This window comes from Oncorhynchus gorbuscha, linkage group LG13, assembly GCF_021184085.1.
Source record: "Oncorhynchus gorbuscha isolate QuinsamMale2020 ecotype Even-year linkage group LG13, OgorEven_v1.0, whole genome shotgun sequence".
Classification (NCBI taxonomy): domain Eukaryota; kingdom Metazoa; phylum Chordata; class Actinopteri; order Salmoniformes; family Salmonidae; genus Oncorhynchus; species Oncorhynchus gorbuscha.
Genome location: NC_060185.1, coordinates 6,163,038 through 6,168,037, shown reverse-complemented (window position 1 = coordinate 6,168,037; position 5,000 = coordinate 6,163,038). Strand labels below are relative to the sequence as shown.

Below are 5,000 nucleotides of genomic sequence, written 5' to 3'. Positions count from 1 at the left end.
GAAATGCTGAATACAACAGGTGTAGTAGACCTTACAGTGAAATGCTGAATACAACAGGTGTAGTAGACCTCACAGTGAAACTGCTTACTCGCGAGCCCCTAACCAACAATGCAGTTTAAAAATAATATGAGTAAGAATAAGAAATAAAAGTGACAAGTAATTTGAAGAGCAGCAGTAAAATAACAATAGCAAAACTAAACACAGGGGGAGCTTGGGGGTAGAAGCTGTTTAGAAGCCTCTTGGACCTAGACTTGGCGCTCCGGTACCGCTTGCCGTGCAGTAGCAGAGAGAACAGTCTATGACTAGGGGGGCTGAGGTCTTTGACAATTTTTCATGGCCTTCCTCTGACGCCGCCTGGTATAGAGGTCCTGGATGGCAGGAAGCTTGGCCCCAGTGATGTACTGGGCTGTTCGCACTACCCTCTGTAGTGCCTTGCGGTCGGAAGGTCAAGCAGGCAGTGATGCAACCTGTCTCTTGATGGTGCAGCTATAGAACCTTTTGAGGATCTGAGGACCCATGACAAATGTTTTCAGTATCCTGATGGGAAATAGGTTTTGTCGTTCCCTTTTCACAGCTGTCTTGGTGTGCTTGGACCATGTTAGTTTGTTGCTCATGTGGACACCAAGGAACTTGGAGCTCTCAACCTGCTCCACTACAGCCCCATCGATGAGAATGGGGGCGTGCTCGGTCCTCCTTTTCCTGTACATTTACATTACATTTAAGTCATTTAGCAGACGCTCTTATCCAGAGCGACTTACAAATTGGTGCATTCACCTTATGACATCCAGTGGAACAACCACTTTACAATAGTGCATCTAAGTATTTTAAGGGGGGGGGGTGAGAAGGATTACTTTATCCTATCCTAGGTATTCCTTAAAGAGGTGGGGTTTCAGGTGTCTCCGGAAGGTGGTGATTGACTCCGCTGTCCTGGCGTCGTGAGGGAGTTTGTTCCACCATTGGGGAGCCAGAGCAGCGAACAGTTTTGACTGAGCTGAGCGGGAACTGTACTTCCTCAGTGGTAGGGAGGCGAGCAGGCCAGAGGTGGATGAACGCAGTGCCCTTATTTGGGTGTAGGGCCTGATCAGAGCCTGGAGGTACTGAGGTGCCGTTCCCCTCACAGCTCCGTAGGCAAGCACCATGGTCTTGTAGCGGATGCGAGCTTCAACTGGAAGCCAGTGGAGAGAGCGGAGGAGCGGGGTGACGTGAGAGAACTTGGGAAGGTTGAACACTAGATGGGCTGCGGCGTTCTGGATGAGTTGTAGGGGTTTAATGGCACAGGCAGGGAGCCCAGCCAACAGCGAGTTGCAGTAATCCAGACGGGAGATGACAAGTGCCTGGATTAGGACCTGCGCCGCTTCCTGTGTGAGGCAGGGTCGTACTCTGCGGATGTTGTAGAGCATGAACCTACAGGAACGGGCCACCGCCTTGATGTTAGTTGAGAACGACAGTTTGTTGTCCAGGATCACGCCAAGGTTCTTAGCGCTCTGGGAGGAGGACACAATGGAGTTGTCAACCGTGATGGCGAGATCATGGAACGGGCAGTCCTTCCCCGGGAGGAAGAGCAGCTCCGTCTTGCCGAAGTTCAGCTTGAGGTGGTGATCCGTCATCCACACTGATATGTCTGCCAGACATGCAGAGATGCGATTCGCCACCTGGTCATCAGAAGGGGGAAAGGAGAAGATTAATTGTGTGTCGTCTGCATAGCAATGATAGGAGAGACCATGTGAGGTTATGACAGAGCCAAGTGACTTGGTGTATAGCGAGAATAGGAGAGGGCCTAGAACAGAGCCCTGGGGGACACCAGTGGTGAGAGCGCGTGGTGAGGAGACAGATTCTCGCCACGCCACCTGGTAGGAGCGACCTGTCAGGTAGGACGCAATCCAAGCGTGGGCCGCGCCGGAGATGCCCAACTCGGAGAGGGTGGAGAGGAGGATCTGATGGTTCACAGTATCGAAGGCAGCCGATAGGTCTAGAAGGATGAGAGCAGAGGAGAGAGAGTTAGCTTTAGCGGTGCGGAGCGCCTCCGTGATACAGAGAAGAGCAGTCTCAGTTGAATGACTAGTCTTGAAACCTGACTGATTTGGATCAAGAAGGTCATTCTGAGAGAGATAGCGGGAGAGCTGACCAAGGACGGCACGTTCAAGAGTTTTGGAGAGAAAAGAAAGAAGGGATACTGGTCTGTAGTTGTTGACATCGGAGGGATCGAGTGTAGGTTTTTTCAGAAGGGGTGCAACTCTCGCTCTCTTGAAGACGGAAGGGACGTAGCCAGCGGTCAGGGATAAGTTGATGAGCGAGGTGAGGTAAGGGAGAAGGTCTCCGGAAATGGTCTGGAGAAGAGAGGAGGGGATAGGGTCGAGCGGGCAGGTTGTTGGGCGGCCGGCCGTCACAAGACGCGAGATTTCATCTGGAGAGAGAGGGGAGAAAGAGGTCAGAGCACAGGGTAGGGCAGTGTGAGCAGAACCAGCGGTGTTGTTTGACTTAGCAAACGAGGATCGGATGTCGTCGATCTTCTTTTCAAAATGGTTGACGAAGTCATCTGCAGAGAGGGAGGAGGGGGGGAGGGGAGGAGGATTCAGGAGGGAGGAGAATGTGGCAAAGAGCTTCCTAGGGTTAGAGGCAGATGCTTGGAATTTAGAGTGGTAGAAAGTGGCTTTAGCAGCAGAGACAGAGGAGGAAAATGTAGAGAGGAGGGAGTGAAAGGATGCCAGGTCCGCAGGGAGGCGAGTTTTCCTCCATTTCCGCTCGGCCTTCCGGAGCCCTGTTCTGTGAGCTCGCATTGAGTCGTCAAGCCACGGAGCGGGAGGGGAGGACCGAGCCGGCCTGGAAGATAGGGGACATAGAGAGTCAAAGGATGCAGAAAGGGAGGAGAGGAGGGTTGAGGAGGCAGAATCAGGAGATAGGTTGAAGAAGGTTTGAGCAGAGGGAAGAGATGATAGGATGGAAGAGGAGAGAGTAGCGGGGGAGAGAGAGCGAAGGTTGGGACGGCGCGATACCATCCGAGTAGGGGCAGTGTGGGAAGTGTTGGATGAGAGCGAGAGGGAAAAGGATACAAGGTAGTGGTCGGAGACTTGGAGGGGAGTTGCAATGAGGTTAGTGGAAGAACAGCATCTAGTAAAGATGAGGTCGAGCGTATTGCCTGCCTTGTGAGTAGGGGGGAAGGTGAGAGGGTGAGGTCAAAAGAGGAGAGGAGTGGAAAGAAGGAGGCAGAGAGGAATGAGTCAAAGGTAGACGTGGGGAGGTTAAAGTCGCCCAGAACTGTGAGAGGTGAGCCGTCCTCAGGAAAGGAGCTTATCAAGGCATCAAGCTCATTGATGAACTCTCCGAGGGGACCTGGAGGGCGATAAATGATAAGGATGTTAAGCTTGAAAGGGCTGGTAACTGTGACAGCATGAAATTCAAAGGAGGCGATAGACAGATGGGTAAGGGGAGAAAGAGAGAATGACCACATGGGAGAGATAAGGATCCCTATGCCACCACCCCGCTGACCAGAAGCTCTCGGGGTGTGCGAGAACACGTGGGCGGACGAAGAGAGAGCAGTAGGAGTAGCAGTGTTATCTGTGGTGATCCATGTTTCTGTCAGTGCCAAGAAGTCGAGGGACTGGAGGGAGGCATAGGCTGAGATGAACTCTGCCTTGTTGGCTGCAGATCGGCAGTTCCAGAGGCTACCGGAGACCTGGAACTCCACGTGGGTCGTGCGCGCTGGGACCACCAGATTAGGGTGGCAGCGGCCACGCGGTGTGGAGCGTTTGTATGGTCTGTGCAGAGAGGAGAGAACAGGGATAGACAGACACATAGTTGACAGGCTACAGAAGAGGCTACGCTAATGCAAGGAGATTGGAATGACAAGTGGACTACACGTCTCAAATGTTCAGAAAGTTAAGCTTACGTAGCAAGAATCTTATTGACTAAAATTATTAAAAATGATACAGTACTGCTGAAGTAGGCTAGCTGGCAGTGGCTGCGTTGTTGACTTTGTAGGCTAGCTGACAGTGGCTGCGTTGTTGACACTACACTAATCAAGTCGTTCCGTTGAGTGTAGTAGTTTCTACAGTGCTGCTATTCGGGGCTAGCTGGCTAGCTAGCAGTGTTGATTACGTTACGTTGCGTTAAAAGAACGACAATAGCTGGCTAGCTAACCTAGAAAATCGCTCTAGACTACACAATTATCTTTGATACACAGACGGCTATGTAGCTAGCTATGTAGCTAGCTACGATCAAACAAATCAAACCGTTGTGCTGTAATGAAATGAAATGAAAAATGTGATACTACCTGTGGAGCGAAGCGGAATGCGACCGGGTTGTTGAGTGCGGAAGTTCTATTCAGTAGACGTTGGCTAGCTGTTGGCTAGCTAGCAGTGTCTCCTACGTTAAGGACGACAAATAGCTGGCTAGCTAACCTCGGTAAATTAAGATAATCACTCTAAGACTACACGCTCTAAACTACACAATTATCTTGGATACGAAGACAGCAAAGACAACTATGTAGCTAGCTAACACTACACTAATCAAGTCGTTCAGTTGAGTGTAATAGTTTCTACAGTGCTGCTATTCGGTAGACGGTGGACGTTTGCTAGCTGGCTAGCTGCTGGGCAGATAGCAGTGTAGACTACGTTAGGACGACGAAATACGAAGTTGCAATAGAAGTGCTGACTGTTTCACTTTGTTGTCCTCTTTCTTTTCCTTTTTCTTCTGTCCTTCTTTTGTCCTTATTTTGTCTTCCTTTCTTCTGTTAACTAGATATTTTTTTGTTGTTATTCTTTGTAAGCTAGCTAGCTTCTTCCAGGAGAGTCCCTAGCAACTGCTTAGCAACAAGTAAACAATTCTGCTAGCAATTCACCTAGCTAAGATAACTGTACAATTTTATGAAAAAAATAGTTAATTTTTCAAAAGCCTGTCTTGTTTAGTTTGTTCCTTGTTTTGTCTTCTATTGAGTCTTGCAGTTTTCTCTTGATTTTTCGATGTACTTCACTCTAAAAAAACATTTAAATCTCAATAAATAC

At 49.7% G+C, this 5,000-nt stretch overlaps 1 protein-coding gene across 1 annotated transcript in view; it reads right to left on the bottom strand.

Annotated features, from left to right (window-relative positions):
• The window catches only part of LOC123993826 (leucine-rich repeat extensin-like protein 5), a 52,716-nt gene that overhangs the window by 9,140 nt on the left and 38,576 nt on the right, over positions 1-5,000 (bottom strand). The window lies entirely within an intron of this gene.